General features: G+C 43.0%; 1 pseudogene across 2 annotated transcripts; it reads left to right on the top strand.

Annotated features, from left to right (window-relative positions):
- Nucleotides 1-3,814: 3,814 nt before the first annotated feature.
- LOC147611288 (3-ketoacyl-CoA synthase 4 pseudogene) lies at nt 3,815-6,213 on the top strand (annotated as a pseudogene). 2 transcript variants are annotated; one of them, XR_015263731.1, is made up of 2 exons: nt 3,815-4,079; nt 4,452-6,213. The product of XR_015263731.1 is annotated as a 3-ketoacyl-CoA synthase 4 pseudogene, transcript variant X2 (transcript). The 2 variants fall into 2 exon arrangements; XR_015263730.1 differs by having other exon boundaries at nt 3,859-4,079; nt 4,441-6,213.
- Nucleotides 6,214-20,798: the final 14,585 nt, after the last annotated feature.

Raw genomic sequence — 20,798 nt, 5'->3', positions numbered from 1 at the left:
GAAATTTCAAATGAAATCACCACAGCTCAAGCATAGCTTTATCCAAAATGAGATCACAAACTCATGACCCTCGAGCTATGGGATTTGTTAGGTCAACCAACACTCACAGCATATCCTGAAAGGATAACCTTTACACAAGACTTGACCATGCCATGTCTGGGGTACTTTGAAAATACAATGTATATTGAAACTAACCCCCTCACTTGTAAGTTTTTTGTGGTTGAGTATGTGTTGGAAGCAGATTTAATCTTGGGGCATAAATGGACTGTTGCTGGCCAAGCACCACTATGCTTTGCTAGCGATAGAGTCATCATGATGGTCAACGACAAAAAGTTGACAGTACCATATTGCGAGGAAGAGGATCCAACTTTAATGGATATCTATGATGCTGAACGCAAAAGGGTACAAGCCTCTCCACAAGAGTCCCTCTACACAATGACCTACCATTTGCGTCAACAACCAACTCTAATAAAGCCTTTACTCCATCAACCCCATCCTCACCTATGAAGTTCAATGCCAAAACCTCGCAATCAGCAGCTATTCCTAAAGAATTTTCCAAAGCCCAACAATCTATCTAACAGGAAACTCAAAGGAAAGGCCCTGGCTCTTATGCATCTTCATCGACAAACCTCACCAAATGAATCAAATGAGGAACTGAGAATCACCATCCTGTTCTGATAAGTTTACGTTCCTTCGGATCCTTCTCTCTCTTCTGTCCCATTATTAACATCTCTTAGTGTCCCCACTAACAAAAATCACATGTAACCTTACCGATGATTGCCCAAAAAAAAAAACTCATCAATCAGGATGAAGTCCTAAGTGATGTACTTCATGGATATATTATGAGAGTAGTCATTGTAATAGCATTAGGCCTCTTATGAGCCTAAAGTGCCCGGCCGGCCACCACAGTTTAAGTGAGTGTGAACACTTCTGGCCATGTATATAAGTGAATTTCTCTCATATTACAACATACTCTCCCATTGTGCAATTGAGTCTTGCTCTTGCTAGTCCTCTTGCTAATCTCCCTCCCTAATGCATGCTAGTGAGTGTGTGTGTGTGTGAGTGAAGTGAGGTGAGAGGAGGGACGAGGACCCGTAGTAGTGCAATGCGGCGATGTGACAATGCTCGTCTCCTCGGGAGAGACGTGGTGGAATTGCTTCTCAAGGAGTTGTAGAGCTTGGAGATCTCGAGGGTTACGAGCTCGGCCATTGGAAAGATCCTCACACGACAGTTGCGGTTCATCAGGTAATCTCTTTTTGGATGTGTTTCAAAGGAGGGTTAGGGTGAGCCTTAACATAGGGAAAATGTGGCTTGGCACAACAAACTAGCAGATCTTTGAAAATTCACAATGGTCATATACATGATCAATTACTATTACAAAAGATGACGTATAGCAAATACAATGTGGACAAAGATGAGGATATAAAGAAATAAAGCCAAATGCTGATGTGTGGTAATTACACAACAAACTGCTTTGGCATCCAGCCAACATGGAGGATTCACTTCCTAGAAATACCAGAGTTTGCTAACATTTACAGAAGATCTCCCCATGGGCACTCCGGGTGGAACCAATTTATATGCCAATAAAACAAAGGTTAACTGAGGCATAATTTGAAGTAGAATTCAGAGCTCACAAAGAAAGAGATTCCCATTATAACTTCAAATTTCCCTTCTTTGACCTTACCAACTTTAATACCCTAAACCTACAATTTAATACAATTACATGCTGGCAATAATAAAAACTTGGAGGAATATTCAAGATCAATTGTGGCAAAGACCCAGGTGCTTGAAGTTGCTGATAGTCCTAATGGTTGAGGGGGCTCCTGTTATGGCTCACCCTAACCCTCCTTCTTGAAACACATCCAAAAAGAGATTACCTGGTGAACTGCAATTGTCACTCGTGAGGATCTTTCCAATGGCCGAGCTCGTAACCCTTGAGGTATGCAAGCTCTACAACTCCTTGAGAAGCAATTTCACCGCGTCTCCTGCGGCGTTGTCACATCGCCGTGTTGCACTACGGGTCCTCGTCCCTCCTCTCACCTCACTTCACTCACTAGCATGCATTAGGGAGAGAGATTAGCAAGAGCAAGACTCAATTGCACAATGGGAGAGTATCTTGTATTATGAGAGATATATTCACTTATATACATGGCCATAAGTGTTTGCACTCACTTAAACTGTGTGGCCGACCGGGCACTTTAGGTTAATAAGAGACCTAATGCTATTACAATGACTACTCTCATAATATATCCATGAAGTACATCACTTAGGACTTCATCCTAACTTGCTACCACACGCTCTTGAAGGAGGAATCATTATAAATACTCTGTCACACCATTACGGGCACCCATCCAAGTTGTATCTTTGGACACTATTGCTTTCATATCTTGAATGTATGACCCTTTGGTATATGTACCGTGACTCCTTAATGTACATGCTTGCCATTCTAGAAACCTTCTTGTCTCCACAGTAATGCAAGAGAGAAGTATAATTAGAAGAATCCAACCTATTATGCGATCTCTCTAGATGCTAAAGTATCTCTACACCTGATTTTGGGCACCACGTCTAGGCCACTGTGTCATGTGTTTCATTTCTAAGGTTATGTGGAGGTAATTTAATAAATGGGTTGTGGCCAAGAGTGCTTTTTGTCCTCCATGCAACTTGTAAGAAATGCCCTTATGCTAGCTCCATTTCTTTGTAGGTTTGCAACAGTGCATTCAATATTCCTTGAAGAACTCAAGTAGCCAAACATTGAGCCAAATCCTATCTTCCCTTGATAAGAACTTGCATAATGCCATGCTAAACTTGAGCTTATTTTAAAATAGTCTTTGTACATTATAACTAGGACCACTTAAATAAAGAAAACATTTGTGGTTCATATGACATGTACCAAAATGGAGCCCAACAATTTTTTCCTAACGCTCATCTACCTCATCTATGATAAATTGATCGGTGGCCACTTAAGGTCCACTTGGAACTTCTTGTGTAGGTGAGGATATGTTGCTAAAAGGACTTGTTAGAAGGCCAAAAGTTGGCAAAGGTGATGGTGATGGTGGATGAGAGAGAGAGAGAGAGAGAGAGAGAGAGAGAGAGAGAGAGAGAGAGAGAGAGAGAGAGAGAGAGAGAGAGAAAATAGTTTGTGGAAAAAAAATGTAACAAAAATGCCAAGTTTTAACAAGTGGTCGAAGAGGTCTTTTTACAACCATCATGCCATTAGGGGCCCGAAGTTTGTAGAAAAAGGAAAACCAATAATTAGTAGTTATGGGAAGTTAGATCAAACTTTTGTGCCAAGGTTTTTTGAACCTTAGCAAAAATATTATAATGTTATTTGTTACAAGGGCAAGTGGTGATGTTTCGCTAAAACCAATGTTCTCTCTAGAAAGGTCAGTCTTGCTAATTAACAGAGTTAATATCTGTTTGCAAGCCTAATGGCTAGCCCATGACCTCAAGCCCCTTCCTCTTGGAGATTCCTTCAAGAATTAAGAAGAGAAAAGAGAAAATCTAGAAAAACAAATCTCATAATTTTTAACAAATAGTTATGTTATAGTCTAGTAAAAACTCTGATTTTCTTGAGAAAGTAGAGGCATAAGAGGCACTAGAAACAGTGCCACTTGACTTTGAAAAAATCTACCCTTGAAAAGAAAAGCTTAATTTTGAAAAGTTAATTGAGATGAATGATTTACTCAGAGAGTACACGTCTTTTTTGAAAAGTCCCATTTGACATGGGCTTTGCTAGTTGGAACAGAATTGTCTGCGCGCATGTCTTTTTTTTTTTGGACAAAATAAATAATAATTGGGGCGGAGCCTGTGCACATGTTCAAATCAAATTTGGGTTCTCTCTGTGTCTGTGTCTGTTCTCTCTCTCTCTCTCTCTCTCTCTCTCTCTCTCTCTCTCTCTGCGCGGGGTGTCTCTGTGTGTGTGTGTGTGTTTTTGCACGCCAAGCCCTCGCTTTTGCATGTGGATTACAGCTCGAAAAGGTTGGCAAAGTTGCGATATACGAGAGACGCGCAGGCCGGCAGCCCTCGTTGTCGCCTGCTGCACGTTGCCAGCACAAAACCCCCACACCACACGCAAAAAAGTAAGTAGCACTCTGTTACTCCTTTTCCAATCGTACTTGCGTGATGGGCATCACAATTTCTCCCCAAATCTGTGTAATTTTTTTTGTAATCCCCCCTGCATCCCCTTCATCTTCGCCTGCACTTGACTCCCCATGTGGGCGATGATGGGCATCTTCGAATCCCCCATTTGCATTGCTGCCCTTCCCTTGCCTGCATTTGTCCCATGACGTAGCCACATTATGCATTTCACCTATGCAGAGGCCACATTTCCACAAGCACCCTCCTCTGCCCTTGCCCTGCCCTTCTTTCATCTATTTGTGCCCTTTCCTCTCTGCATTTCTGCTAGTGTGCCCTTCCTCTTTCCTCTAACAAGTGGCGCAGCCTTTTTGCAGAAACATTCACCCCCATCGCCATGGAGAAGAAGATCCCGCCTGCGGAAGATGCTGCTGCCCATCACAAGCCCACCATCACCGAACATGAAGCAGAAGGCGGCGGGCTCTCCGTGCACATACATTCAGGCAGAAGAATACTACCTGATTTCCTGCAGAGCGTCAACCTCAAGTATGTGAAGCTTGGGTACCACTCCCTTATCACACATCTGCTGACCCTGCTGCTTGTGCCCCTCATGATTGGCATCCTTCTGGAGGTCTGCAGGCTCAGCCCTAAGGATCTATGGCATCTCTGGGCTCACCTTCAATATAATCTGGTCAGTGTCCTTCTCTGCTCCACCGTTCTTGTCTTTGTGGCCACCATGTATGTCATGTCTAGACCCCGGTCTATCTACCTTGTGGATTATGCATGCTTTAAACCACCACCAGAACTCATGGTGCCCTTCTCCCTCTTCATGGGGCACTCCGAGAGATCAGGATCATTTGACGGCCAGAGCCTCGAGTTTCAGCGAAAGATCTTAGAAAGATCTGGCCTTGGAGAGCAGACCTACTTGCCCCCTGTAATGCATCAGCTCCCTCCACAGCCCACCATGGCTGCCGCCCGTGCTGAGGCTGAGCAAGTCATGTTTGGCGCCTTTGACAGTCTTCTGGAGAAGACTGGTGTGAAGCCGAAGGATATTGGCATCCTTGTTGTGAACTGTAGCCTCTTCAATCCCACCCCTTCGCTGTCGGCCATGATTGTGAACAAATACAAGCTGAGGGGCAATATCAGGAGCTATAATCTTGGTGGGATGGGATGCAGTGCTGGTGTCATTTCCATTGATCTTGCCAAAGATCTCCTGCAAGTCCATGGAAGCAACTATGCAGTGGTTGTCAGTATGGAAAACATCACTCAGAACTGGTACTTTGGAAACCGCAGGTCCATGCTGATCCCGAATTGCCTGTTCAGAGTCGGAGGTGCTGCCATCCTACTCTCCAACAAGGGGAGAGAAAGAAGAAGAGCAAAATACGAGCTGGTGCACACCGTCCGGACACACAAAGGTGCAGATGACAAGGCTTTTCAGTGTGTCTACCAGCAGCAAGATGAGGCAGGAGAACTTGGGGTCTCTCTCTCCAAGGATCTAATGGCGATTGCAGGGGATGCATTGAAAACCAACATCACTACTCTGGGGCCTCTGGTTTTACCTGTTTCAGAGCAGCTTCTTTTCTTTCTAACGCTAGTGGCAAGAAAAGTGTTGAATGTGAAGATGAAACCATACATACCAGACTTCAAGCTTGCATTTGAGCATTTCTGTGTGCATGCTGGTGGTCGGGCTGTCATCGATGAGCTGGAAAAGAACTTGCAGTTGTCGGCCAAACATGTGGAGGCATCAAGGATGACTCTGCACCGTTTTGGGAACACTTCCTCATCATCGATATGGTATGAGTTAGCATATACAGAAGCTAAGGGTAGGATGCAGAAAGGCAACCGCATTTGGCAGATTGCTTTTGGAAGTGGTTTTAAATGTAACAGTGCTGTTTGGCGGGCCCTTCGCACAGTGAAACCACATGCCGACAGCCCCTGGGCTGATTGCATCGACCATTATCCAGTTGTGATTCCAGATGTGGTGAATTCTTAACATTACCAGACTACTTTTGGACTGAGGACTGAAACGTGTTAACTTTTTTGGTTTTTTTCCGTCAACCCCATTGTAAGCCAGTCTTTTACTTAGACTGGGGATTTTTAATTCATTTTTACATGCCAAAGATAAGACACATTTTGCAAGAGTGTTTCTATAGACCCATTGAATTTGTAAGTATGCATGCATGCATGGGTGGATATAGATTGGGGAAGGGGGGAAAAAGAAGGGTGAAGGAATCATATGCCTCCGTCTGTCAGAAAATCTTTTCGTATGTTTGTAAAAATCAGATGTATTGTGGCATGTGGGGAAGGTTGCCACCATGATTTTTAATCAGGTATGCTGCATGGTGCATCTTTCTGTTGGCTTAAGAGTGCATATTCCCGACCAGCTACCGTGTGTGTGTGTGTGTATGTTCTGTAGTGCTTGGCTGAGTCTGCCCTTCATCTCCGGACAAATGATACAAACTCAGTATTGGTGGCTTTTTTTAATGAAGATTTGTCTACTTAAGCAGACATATCGCTATGCATGAACCTGCACCTTGCCTTGGCGGATAACGTGAGTGGGGATGTCATAGCATGTAGTCTATGCTACCCGTGGAGTTAATGATTTGAAGCTTTACAAGTTGACTCTTATGGAATTAAGATTGCAGATTGGTTTTTATTAAAAATAACTTGAACTTTCCATTGGTATATGCTTGCAGATGGATGTTTCATTTGGTGTTGAGGTTCCCTATTACCTTTCTGTAGGTGTTTGATACTAGTGTTCACAATGAAGCTGTTATGCTTTAAAGAGCCTTTTTTAATCTTGACTGATGTAGCTCTTTTTATCTTGACTGATGTAGGTATGTTCACAATGAAGCTGTTATGCTTGAAAGAGCCTCTTTTTACCTTGACTTATGTAGATGTGTTCTTGTACGAAGCTAGCTCATCGACTAAGGATACCTTGGATTAGTTTTGACAGTTCTTGTGTCTTAGCATTTTGCTCAGCTCCTTATCTTTGCTTGACATGCTTCCATATTTCTGTTGGGATTAAGGTCTTGTCTATGTTTGTGTTTGCAAACATTTCCTATGGGTGTTAGTATGTATGTGTGGGAGAATAGCTTCTTAAGGCTAGATATTATGTGTGTCACATGCAGAAGCTTTGGGAGTCTTCTTTCAGCCCTAAACACCATCTTGGAACATGCTGACACAAAACACATACAGAAGAGAGAAGAGAGAGAGAGCTGAGTATTCAGTATATTGATATGGTACATAAAGTTATACAATCTTGCAATCCTTGGTTGCCTTCATGAAAAGGTGTGTAACTTAAATCTATACCTAGATCTATGACTCGGTCTTTTGGCTGTGAAAGAATGTGCACAAGCGGAAGCAAATAAACATGAGAGAGAGAAGGATTGCAAGCTAGAACAGGAGCTTTAATAGCTTGAGGTTACAGAGTACAAGCGCCAGCAACAAATAGGGCAATGTAAGATGATTAAATGAATAAAAGAGAGCAACTTTTGTATACTTGTGCATGAAGCAGGTCGGCTATAGAAATAGGCCGACAGGACCTCCACGACAGCATTAAGAAGATGCAATATTTTAACACCCCCTCTGCATCTTGAAGTGTGCAAAAAAGTCAGAAGAAAACTGACGAAGATGCAACCATAGACACCTCAGAATGGCCAGTACTAAGTACACCTCAGAAAATGCACATGTCAGCTTGTTGTCTTTAGAAAACATAATGCCACTGTAAAGAGCAAAATAAAATCTGCTTGGCTCCAAACTCAAAGTAGAACTGTGAACACATCACATCTAATAACCTCGAATAAATGAACATGGAACACATCCTGTCCATAGTCTCTGCTGACCAATAGTTTAGGAACTCTTCCGAACCATGAAGGAAACTTGGTTGATCTTGGAACTCATCCAGACCATCAAGTGAACTTGCCTGTCTTTATACTTGGAGCTCTGACACACTGGTCCCATGCTCCAGATTTAATATAAGAGAGCTTTTGAAAGCCCCCTCTCCCGCCCACAAGCCGTTTCTGGGAGACAGCACGCGGGGGGACGCCCTTAGGATCAGAGCAGGACACCAGTCATGTTCTCTCCAGTGTGTAAGGCCTTGGGAGAGCTAGGATTATCACTAGACGAATCTGTGTCAGTCCTGTGACTTGTCTTTGCCCTTCTTTGAAGACTTGCCCTTGTCCTTGGCTTTGCCTTTGTCCTTTGACTGACAATCCTTTGATAGGTGGCCTTTCTTACCACACTTGTAACACCGACTCCGAACTTTCTTCTGCACTGTTGCGAGTGCCTGATCAGGTCCAATAGACGATGAAACTTTCAACTTCCCCTATGAAACTAGGATGGATTCCTCTTCCAAGAGGAGAGTACACAGATCATCAAACTCGAGGGAACGTGTTGTGATCTGAACCCGCAAAGCTCGGGAAACCATGTCATAATCTGCAGGAAGCCTGATGATGAGGAGAGCAGCTAACTGAGAAGAGGTCAACGAAGTACCCATTGCCACTAATTGGTCACGGATTACCTTAACCTTCATCACAAACGACTGCATGGAAGTCCCTGCTCTGTAAACTCCAGAGAAAAGAGCTGACCCAATAGGTTGACAGACCGCATTGTAGAGTCCCGTGCATATAGATCTCAGCTTTCTCCAAACAAAAGCAGCACAATCCAATGTTTGCACGGCGGGGGAGACCTCTGGTGAGATGGCTCGTACAAGTGCGGAGTGAGCTTTTGAGTCTTGATTCTCCCAAGCTGAAAGTTCTGCAAGAAAGGCATCCTCCTAGTCCTGAGTCCACTTCCTAGAGCTGGTAGGGCGTTCGGGCTTTCGTTCGTGGCCCTGAACAATCTCCCAGAGTCCCTTGTGTGTGAACCAGACCTTCATCTGTAGCTTCCAGTGATCATAGTTTGAACCATTGAGCTTGTCCTCCTTGTTCGTGCACAGGGGGGACCCATGTCTGCCTCAAAGAAGCTATGTCTCAAACAACCTCTGTAGCTAAGCAATCCACGTGCTCTGTCAAGCGCCTTTCCACAGGATCCAACTAGGGACTAGTAGCCCCCTCTGAAGATGCAGGCTGGGACAGCAGCAAAAGAAACCCAAAACACACCACCGGGAACCTCCTACCGGAAGGGGGAGGGGATCTTGGAGGGAGAAGAGCTGATGTGCCACTTGTCTCATGCACATACTGAATTTGCAGCTAGAACTCAACCACTTGCCTCTGTAGAAGAAAACACAGCCAGGGCGCTGGCCGACAACAGTAGGAGGGCTTGTAGGTCAAAAAATGCAGCCACTGTTTTAAGGATCTACAGCCAGGAGAATCTAGGGAAGCAGAAAATGGAGAGAAGCAGATTGTGCAACAGCTAGAGCCTAAGCGTATGATACCATGAAAGAATGTGCACAAGCGGAAGCAAATAAACATGAGAGAGAAGGATTGCAAGCAAGAACAAGAGCTTTATTAGCTTGAGGTTACAGAGTACAAGAGTCAGCAACAAATAGGGCAATGTAAGATGATTAAATGAATAAAAGAGAGCAACTCTTGTATACTTGTGCATGAAGCAGGTCGGCTGTAGAAACAGGCCGACAGGACCTCCACGACAACATTAAGAAGATGCAATATTTTAACAGGCTGGACTGAGTTAGTCTCAACCATGAGTAAAGTCATCTTTTATAGGCCTTGGGAAGTCTTAGTGGACTGGCCGACGGCTGGTCGGTCAGATCATGGACAAAGTATTCCTACAATAATGTAGCCGACAGTCCTTCTCCTCTTTCATGCGGCAATCCTTGTCCAATACGAGTCACAATCCCTTGCCAAAACAGCTACATCTGTTCCAAAATCAGGTTCAAGGCTAGTTCTTTATCTGTTGTCTCTTCAAGATTAACCCAGGGATTAGCGAGTACATATCTTGCACATGTATGTAGTAAGCAGTGATGTCAACACATGTGCCAGATCCAGTGTGCATTTGAGTCATAAGGTAAGTCTCGAAGCCTATAAAAGCATTGTACTCGGTGGACAATTCACATCATCATTATTGAGTCGTGCAAGTCACTCACTCTCTAGAGCTTTCTTCTCTCTCTCTTGGGAGTTTGTACGACAAATTCCAGTGACAAAGGTCTTACAGGATGACCCACTTCAAGAGGTCTATAAGGACTCTTTAGAAGGATATTATGCCACAACTAGATTGCCAGAGCTAGATCTTCCTCTAGCACTTGTGGTGGTAGTTGAGAAGCTTGCAGGACACATGAACCGAATCGTTGATAACTGGGCCAATGAATACCGAACCTTAGATTGGAAGGAGATTCGGGAGCTCACGTGGAAAGGACAACCATTATTCATGGAAGTGTTCTCAACAAATACAGCTAAACCAGGAGAGACAGCCTTTCTTGGAGAAACTGTTGCTCCTCCCCTACGAGAGTTCATTAGAGAGGGACCCTCAACATCAAAGTGGACCACTGCAAGTAGCCCAACTCTAGCACCAATATATTATCCTACACCAAAAGTGCGACCATAGATCACACCACAACAACATTTCTCTCACTATGACAATCGGAGGGTAGGGGAGCCAACTCGGCCTCCCATAAATGCACCTCCTGAAATGCGGGTAACAAGATCTTTGGAGGGGGTTGGTGAGGTAGGTAATAGGGGACCCACACCAATTTGGGATGCATGTGGACCATCTTACCAAAGAGAGGAACAATTCCCACTGAGAGTGAGAGGCCGTAGGCCCTATGATGAGTATTCAAGACAAGTAAGGCCATCAACTCTTCAGAAGCTGGTAAAGAAGTACGAAGGGTCGGGAGATCCATATGACCATGTAGCAGCATTTAGGCAAGCAGTTCGAGCTGAGCAAGTGACTGACAAGCATACTCAAATTGAAGGATTTGGGCTCACTCTTGAGGGAAAGGCCCTTGCTTGGTTTCAGGCACTAGGGCTTCAGACAAATCTTCTTTACGAGTTTTGGAAGAGAGATTCATTGCTGCTTTTTCCTTGATGGGGATTCAGCATGACACGGTAGCAAACATCTACTCTTTCAAGCAAGGTGAGACTGAGAGTGTTAGAGATTGTGTAAATATAATGAAGCAGTACATTAATCGTTGCCCAGAAGAGGAGAAGCCCACCCAGAGTCGATTAATTTCTCTCTTCTTAAAAGGACTCAAAAATTCAACACTACACACACATCTCTATGCAAAGAAGCATACGAATTTCAGTGAGTGTTGCCATGATGCTATGGATTTCACAGATAACTTCAAATTCCAAGATGGTACTGGCCCTGAGGTGAAACCTAGAGATCAGTGGGGCGATGACCAAAGTTCAGGGTCTAGTGCGCAAGTAAATCCAGACCAGATAGCTAACCTAGTACTAAGGAGATTGGGACATACCTATCGCCCACCCATGCAGCCACAACAACAGCTAGCAGCGAATGAGGAGTGTACTGCCTACAGGTCCTCATCTTTGTGGAGCATGTGGCGGTAACCATAAAACCGAAGAATGTAATACCTTTTCTCCTCTAGTCACAAACCAATCCACAAAGAAGTGGTGCCAGGCATGTGCTTGGAACTTTACCCACACCACACAGGAATGTACTCGCATTGCCAGAATGAGACAGGAGCGTGAGCAACAAAGGGGTGGAGTGGCTCCATAAATACATCAACAGTATACTAATTTTGAACGTAAGCCACCGATGGCACAAGAGCAAGCACGACCTGTTCTTGGAGCTCAACTCCTGCTCCTGGGGCTGCTCCTATGAGGGTTGTTGACTACGACAATTCAAATATGTGTAGAGACTTGGTAAACCCAGGCTATGTGGAGGAGGAATATGCATCATATTCATCCAAGGAAAATCTCTTTGAAAGTCCCGCATATCCAAGCCAAGCACTGGCCAGGGGAACAAAATTCTTTGATGTTGCTAGGCGGCTACCAACCTAGGACTCCAGGCCCCTCAGGTCAATGGCAGCAAAGGAAAGTAGAAGCCAAACTAATGGGCCCCTGTTATGAGTGCGGAGAACCCCATTGGGCTCGTGATTGTCCACATCGCTCAAGGCAAGCAGCTCGATCCAATACAACAGTACCACAGTTTCCACCAATTGAAAGATATTGTCTAGGGTGTTGTGTAGAACACTTCCCAAAGGATTGTTTGCTGAAACCACATGAGGAAGGCACCTCTCAACCAAAGGTCTCACTCAATCTTGTAGGGGCAGTTCCATCGCCACCTTCATCAGAGAATGAGGATGTCGTGCCACTTAGAGTAATGACTAGATCACAGACACGAAATGCCGAAATGCAAACTGATGAGACACCTCGAACTAGGGATGCAAAGGCAAATCTAGTGGACAAGACCCTACATTCCAATAGAAAAAGGACCACTAGGAGGAAAAAGAACCGCAACAAGCGAACTAAAAGTGCATCCACTAGTTCTCAAGAAGTCTCTAAACAAAACATGAGGGATCAAGCTTTTACATCAAAAGAAGTGCATGAGGAGCATCAACCTTAGTGCTAAACAAGATGAGGCTAGTACGACTGAGGATAGTTCTGGGGGTTCTGTTTTTGTGGATAAGGTGAACGAGACTCTAGATGCCATCATTGATGCTCATAAAAGTCGCATTGCAGCTTTATCTGAGCTACCCAAGAAGCTTCAAGAATACCCAAACCCTCGTGAGGAGAAGATCAATCTAGCTGTACATCAGCAACTCATTAGAGAAGCTCAATCAATACTTGAGGGCCTACCTCCACCTATTCCTCGGGGCCCAACCTCTCGTAAGCCAACATTAGAAACCATACCGGAAGTGTCATCAAGTCGGGAAATGAAAAGTGAGCTCATCTCACAATCTCATAGCGAGAAGTCTGCAACAATTGCCACCCCGCTCATCTCACAATCTCATAGCGAGAAGTCTGCAACAATTGCCACCCCATTGAAAGAAGGTATTCTGCCACCACCTAGCCTTGTCTTCCCATGAAATGATGAAGTTATTGATGCTAACGAGGACATGGCAAATGAGATGTGGGCAGCAGTTCATGAGAAAGTTAATGAGAATATGTCCTCTATTATTTCACCTCCATTCTCTGAGGTGGATTTTACCAGGGGCACAGAAAACAACTCTAGACGCCCAAGCATCCAGGAGGACGTTCAAACAATTGTTTCTCCTAGAAGTAAGCATACAATGAAAACCTTACCATCATATTTGGGAGAATATGAGAACTGTTCTCAAACCTTAAGGATACCCTCCATGCATAAAAGGTTGACAAAGGAGATGGATATGGGTATCGTGCAAGCTATTTTGTCAGCACCAGTGGCTTGTACCTTACCTTTGCTTGATTTGATAAAGCTTCAACCTGAGTTGTGGAATGATATTGCCACATGTTTGTCAGAGCAGGTATTGCTACAAAAGGGTCACCATCATTGTACTATACACCCTGAGACAAAGCATGTTATGTCAGTTCCTATCAACAAAGTAGGAAAATTTTGTGAGGACGATCAGGGAAATGCTACCCTCCCATTAGAAGTGCGAAAAGTAGCTTTAACTGCAATACTTGATAGTGGTGCAGGAGTGGGCATTGTGACAAGGATAGAGGAAAAATGTGTCATTATGATGTCCATTCAGGATCACCAGATGTCAGTTCCCTTTTATGTGGCAAGTAAGTCCAAGGCAGTGGTAGAGGCTGTTCTCGGTCGATCATGGTTAAGTGCTACCAATTGTTCTTTAGATTGGAAGAATAGAAAATACAAATTGCAAATTGATTCTGATTGCATCTTGGGATCTGCTACTCCACAAGCTTTATCATGTCAAAAGGGTGGTGTTTCTACCTTACACAACCCACTTTCAAAATCTGCTCTTGAAGCTCCAACACAAATGATGTGGATAATTGATGAGTCCTCAAGTGAGGGCCATGGTTGGCATGTTCCAACTACTCTAGTCGCTGCTCAAAGAAAGCCAGGCAAGAAGGAATTATCAATTTGGCTACCCAAAGATGCGTACAAACTGGTACCGTCTAGCCTAGTTGCTAAGCCTCCTAAAAAGCACATCTTTTCCAAGCCTAAAACTCAGATTGTTACTCGTTGGGTCCCAAAGCATGTTCTTAAAGCACAAGGCTATTACGAGGGTGCAACAGCACTTTGGCTTCCCAAATGCCATGGTTTGCTAGAGGTAAAAGAGTGTATCAATAAGATTCCAAAAGCCATCCTTGATTTTCCATATCAGTGGGTGCAAAGGAAATCAACACAACCTCTTCAAGATAGGATAGGTGGTTGTGATAGCACCTACAAATCTCCTTGTGTTGACCTTCCCAAAACATGTATCGAAACACCACTTGTCCCAATTTCTCCTTGTTACACAATTCCACCATCAACTTGTGTACCTAAGACAAGTCCAACTTCACATGAGTCTCCTTTGAGCATAGATTCTAGCACTTCAATGCCTAAATCCTCTTATCTTGCTCAAATTCCTCGACAATTACTAAAATTTCCACCTCTTAAGAAGGACATACCCAAAACCAAAGATAAGGCATTAACACTACAATTGAAGCTCTTTGGTAGATCAGTGTTTGAATAATGTGGTTCCTTATGCCGTTAGAGGATTGTGTTCTTTTTGAGATAATCTTGTCTACAATGTTTTTGATTGGGATTGTAATGATGGATATGAGTGTTTCTAAATTTCATTGTTCTACGCCCAGATACCTCCTGATGGATACTTGGCGAGATACATGTCCACCATGCATTGACCCTGATAGTACTCGACCTGAACATCGCGGGGGTTATAGTGCTCCTCCTTTTCAAACTCATTCTAGGTACTTTTATGCTCCCTTAGGTGAAAATTATTGTGGGCATCACTTTGTCACGTTATTCTATCAACAGCATCACCCATTTCCGCATTGTCAAGAGTGTGCATGACTCGTATTAGGAGAAGCTTCACACATTTGTTGGATATGATGCTCTTACTTTAGACGATATGGCACGGGCTTAATGAAACAAATTGTGGGAATTACACCCCAACGCCATAACCTTCTTAATGTGAGAATACCAGAGAGAGGACCAAATCAATGTAGATTACCTGAGGAGGTTCAAGCAAAACAATGGAGGGATACATCCCCAAGCCTCAACATGTCAATTTTGGATCACTATGAGTACCTACATTGAGCAGTTCCAAAATCGAAATTGTCTGCTTAACCTTCCCATAGAACCAATGCCATATTTTAGTGAGGAAGCACTCCTTCCTCTACCACCTTCTCTAGAGGCCGATTTTTGTTCAGGGTTGTCCTTGCATCCTGAAGTGATTGATACCATCTTTCCAGCAGAAGTGGACACGGTCCACCACCAGTGCAAGGGTAAGCTCAGCGACTCCACAATAAGATCAACAAGCCAGGGCACTTTTCTCCCACTGGGTTTTTTCCCTCGGTTAAATTCGGTGATTGGCACCAATAACAAATTTTATTCCTTTCTTTTCTTTTCTTGTTTGTTAATAAACATTTTGCAGAGATCTCAGCTAAACAAGAGCATCAACCACGCCCCAATAGTCCACCTACCGTGCACACAAATTAGGAAGGGTGAGACGTGCAATGTCTACAAAGAGCAAAGAGAAGCAATCTGCACAACTTCAGCAATGCATCAATGCAAACGCACAACATCAACGAGCACTACAACAGGTGTATTCAAATCATAATCCTTTGTTCTTTCTGTGCTTTTAACTTTTGGATATATTGTTTGCATGTTCACACACAGTTGGCTGGTTTAAGTTTTAAATTAGTTGTTAAAATGTGGTGAGTGATTTCTAGATTCTTAGAGGACTTAGTAGAAGGTAATTCTATTTGAAGACAGTGTAGGATATATACCAACGGAGTATGCCAAGTTCTTATGCTCTCAAAGTATATTAGTTATCCCTAGTGGTAGCTACCTCTTAGGTATGGGCTAGGTGCTAGGATTAATAAAAAATTCACGAAAATCATGACCTAAAAAATATATACAAGTGAATCGAGACATGACGTGTCTACAGCCATGTGGAATGCTTGGTAGGACCTTGGGTTGTCTCGCACCTGAGGGCCGATGCCTTGGTTTCCATGGGGTGAACACTGACGTCTAAAAGATTCAGAAAAAGACCTTCAAGGACTCTATCGCCTTGATAGATGTTGGTAGGACTCTGGGGTACATTATGGGCCCTCGAGACCGATGCCCTCATCTTCATGGGGTACTCCTTATGACAAAAAGAAAGAAAAGGGTCTATCGCCCTTGAGATACTTAGCGGTCTTTAGATTCTCTTGGCGGAGGTCTCTTGGCCATTGCTTGGGTCTCATTGGGATGGAACCTTCCTCTTTATTCATCTTTTACACACACACACACACACACACACACACAAAAAAGAGGAGATAAGAAGAAGAGGTCCAATCACCATTGCTCATATTTAGGAGTAGGTTTGCCACTAAGAAATAACTTAAATACTGGTAGGACATTGAGACTGCGGTCATAACCTGCGGTGTACATGCACACTTGCCTTTGCATAGCACTATCTACCACTTAGTCTCACTTTGACTAGTCTTTACTCACCTCTTTTAGCACTCTTTAAAACTCTAATCAGCCTTTCACTTGTATGCTCACGTGTGAGATTGTCATTGCTGTTTTTTTTTTCAATAAAAGGCTTTACTTGTATCCATTGTTTTTTTGCAGCTTTTGCTTCTACCGTGCTCGAGGACGTGCGCAAAATAGGAAGGGGGGGAGTGTTGCGTGAGTGACGAGTGAAGATCAATGCAAGGATGCAACAAAAAGATGCTTAGGGCTCTTGTAAAGAGTTCCAAGTTGTGGATGAGTGTGGGAGTGGGCTTGAAAATAATCCCACATGGAAACTTTTGGGAGTTTTAGAGTTTTTGTATAAAAAGTGGCTCATTTGAGAGCTTATGTACACATTGGGCTAAACTCATGTTTGAGCTCTCTTGAGACTAGCTCTCCCTCTTTTCCCATAGAGGTGCAAGCTCTTCTCTCTCCCCATTATGGTATGAGCAATGTTCTTTTTGTTAATTCAATGCAATGAGTTGATGTTTGTATCTCTTCTCATGTCAATTCTCTAGTGTGCATGTTTCGTGTTGATAGCTTCAAGGTTTGTGTGCATGCTAGGGAAGTGAGTGTTTGAGAATGAAGAATGCTTTGATCTTGTGTATGCAATAGCTTAGCTTTCTTCTTGTTTTGGATGCATGAATGAGTGGGATGATGAGTAAGTGAGCAATAGCAAGATTGAGCTTGTGTGTTTGTTAAGTCTATGTCAATGGTAGTAGTATTCTTAGCATTCTCTCCATCAAATGGATAAGCTTTTGTGCACCGGTACGGGTTGAATCCCTAGCTCCGAAAGGGATGCAAATCCCATTGGATTGAGCTACATGTGGATCATACTACTCTTGCTACAAGTGAGAGAGTTTTCTGTCTCTCCAATTACATTCTTTGAGTTACAATTGAAAACATGAGAATCTCTTGCTACACATGTTAACAAGATGAGGAGTCTTATGACTCAACTAGCTACAGTTAAATCTCCAGTCTCTAGGGACTAATGATGATGCCATGGCAATGCTTCTTAAAAGCATGCCTTAAGAGTGTGACAACTTGGTCAAAACCTTGAAGAATGCACCTGGTCCAACCATGGAAGGAATCATAAGGAATCATGAGTGTCTTGCATCATGAAGAAGAAAGCTTACTCACAATGCTTCTCCCTCCCTAGTGGGACGCTTTCTCTCCTTCCCACTGGCAATGCTTCTTAAAAGCATGCCTGAAGAGTGTGACAACTTGGTCAAAACCTTGAAGAATGCACCTGGTCCAACCTTGGAAGGAATCATAAGGAATCATGAGTGTCTTGCATCATGAAGAAGAAAGCTTACTCACAATGCTTCTCCCTCCCTAGTGGGACGCTTTCTCTCCTTCCCACTGGCAATGCTCCACAACCCCTTTTTCATTAATGTAAATTTGATCTTGGTCTGCCATGTATGAAAGCTTATCCCTTCAAATTTATCTATCTTGGTGGCCATTAGGCCCAGGTCTTACCTCAGAGAGGCAGTGTCTAGTCCTTTTACAAGAAAATAAATGATTAATACAAAGATTAATCCCAAAAGTAATGAGCCCCCCCACAATTAGAGATGCATGAGAATAAATGTAAAACAAGATCTAATTCCGACAGCTAATTCACATAGCTGACTCTGATAGCAACTAACTCAGGCAGCTGATTCACACAGCTGTCTTCGATAGCACTGACTTAGGCAGCTGACTCTAACATCTGACTCCGGCACAACTGACTCCGACATCTAACTAAGGCACCTAACTTATATAGATGACTCCGACATCTTACTCAAGCAACTAATTTAGATAGCTGACTCCAACATTTGACTCCGCATTCGGACTCCATCAGCTAATTCAGAGAAAGTAAACCTGGCCAAAAAGTAGGTGTCAGCAGTAGAGTAGGTCGTTGATTGTGTCAGCAGTAGAGTAGGTCGTTGATTGTCACACAGCAGCAGTAGGTCATCAATTGTCAGCAGCAGCAAGTTTGTTGGCTGATTTCGTGTTCGGATTGTAACCTATTGGTGATATGCTAGATCTCATACGCCGATTTAAGAAGTGCACCAATTGAAAGACAAAGTGGTGCACAAAGCTGACACGACAAGGTGGCGCCCGGAGTCGACTGTATAGGGAACTTTATTGACGTAGCTGATGAAGTAGCCGGTGTGCACCGTGAAGTGTTGCATAGCAGCAAATGCAGATAGGCAGTAGCGATTGCTTTGGCTGGTAAGCAGAAGTGACGGCATGAGGAGGTGGATGAACTTGACATGACCTCGTAGGCGGTCACTGCAACAGATCGCATAAGACTGAAGCCGGTTACACGCTTGTAGCCAAGCAGTGATGCACAAGTCTACACAAGTGCAAATGATGGCTCAGTTGTGCTGCTGGTGAAGATAGAATGAGTGACAAGGCTTTGATACTATGTTGAAGTTCGTGGTGGATCAAACACAAGCATTAACATGGTGGATTAAGCCCAAGCATACACAACATGGAATGATTATCAATAAGCAGAGTAATTGGAAAATGCGCAACATAATGATAAAATGTGAGAGTTGTGTTTCCATTAGATCTTGTCTCATATAGACACAAGTACAAGGTTAATTACATCATAGATGAGGGCGAGAATCCACCTCCAAAATCATATCCACCTTCCCATCATTCTCTCACTAAAGTAGGCTTGAATCACTCCTTGATTATCCCTCCACTGATTTTGCTCTTGACTTCTTACATTCTTTTACTGTTGATTGGCATTTCTATGTGCTAGTATTTTATAGTTTTACTCATCTTAGACTAGACCTTAGCACCCATTCCCATGCTATGCTTCATATATTATCCCTCATCCCCATGTTTTATCCAATAGCCATGTGCCATTGTTTCAATGTGTGTGTGATTTGAGTCATAAGATGAGGCTCTGAGCCCATAAAAGCATTGTACTTAGTGAAGGATTTGCTACATCATTATTAATCAAATCATCATTGAATCGTGCAAATCACTCTCTCTCTATAGATTTGTTCTCTCTCTCTCTCTCTATCTCTCTCTCTCTCTACATTCAATGGACATTTTCCACCTTACATGTGTTGCAAACCCTAAACCTATTTCTAACCTACAATTTCCTCTAATTGCTCTAGCATTTATCTATTATATCCTAGAAGGATGTTTTACAATTGGTTTGATACAATGAGTTTGTTGATGGCAAATGCTCCAAGATGATTGTATTTGATGAGCATAGTAAGGTAAGGGCTTTGTGAGAACATCCAAAGTAAGGAGCTTAATCTTGGGGCTTACTGCTCTATGTAAGCTAGGAATTTCTTTTGTTGGCTTATCCCTCTAAAGTGTGGAGTAAGATTACTTACATCAATAAAGACCATGGTTTAATTTCGCAAGTAAAACAATTACGAGTGTGATTCTTAGAGAATCACGACAATGAAAGCTTATTGAAATGTAGTGAGAGTGATCTTTTGTTGATGTGGAGATCATTTTGAGACCCCTTGTATGTTCCTCTAGCCTATGAACCACTTTTGGAGTGACATGATTATGTAGAATCAGGGCATATTGATGTTTTTTTTTCTTCATTCTGATAATGTGTTGAGCATGAGCCATAAAATGATCAATTCTGATGACTTCCTTGAGGCATGATTAGGGATCACGATCATGATTGGCATGATTCCACGATCACAGTGTGATCAAACCTTACAGATTTGCTGATGTAGAGGTTAAAACGTACTCCTTGATGCTCATAGATCAATATTCATACGATTCCTTGGCTATCTACTTATCTTTAGCAATATCTTTAGCAAGCGTGATTGTGGAATCACGGGTGTGATTCATGAGATAAACATGGAGGAAAAACCTTCAGAGAATTGATCTAATGCAGTGTCTTTGTTCGGATCTAAGGTGGACCCATTACTAATCACCACTTTATATGTCTTTAGATTGAGTTTTGATTGACATGATTTTTAGAATCACGAGTGTGATTTTTTGAGAATCCAAGTGGTGAATACTTTCACTATATGTTTTAATCCATTTGATCTTTGAAGTATTTGATGGCAAGGAGTTGTACACCTAATAGTCTAATTTCACCCTTTATGCTGATCTTTCTTCTTGGTAGCATCCATTTGGCTATTGATGAAGTCTTTGACGTGTGCACTCCTTCCGATAATAAGTCACCACATTGTGCTTGTGGGAGGTTTTTATGGCATTCTACCTTGGTA

This window comes from Cibotium barometz, chromosome 47 (assembly GCF_041138505.1).
Source record: "Cibotium barometz isolate CiBa-2024 chromosome 47, ASM4113850v1, whole genome shotgun sequence".
Classification (NCBI taxonomy): Eukaryota; Viridiplantae; Streptophyta; class Polypodiopsida; order Cyatheales; family Cibotiaceae; genus Cibotium; species Cibotium barometz.
This window is presented reverse-complemented; position numbering and strand designations above follow the sequence as displayed.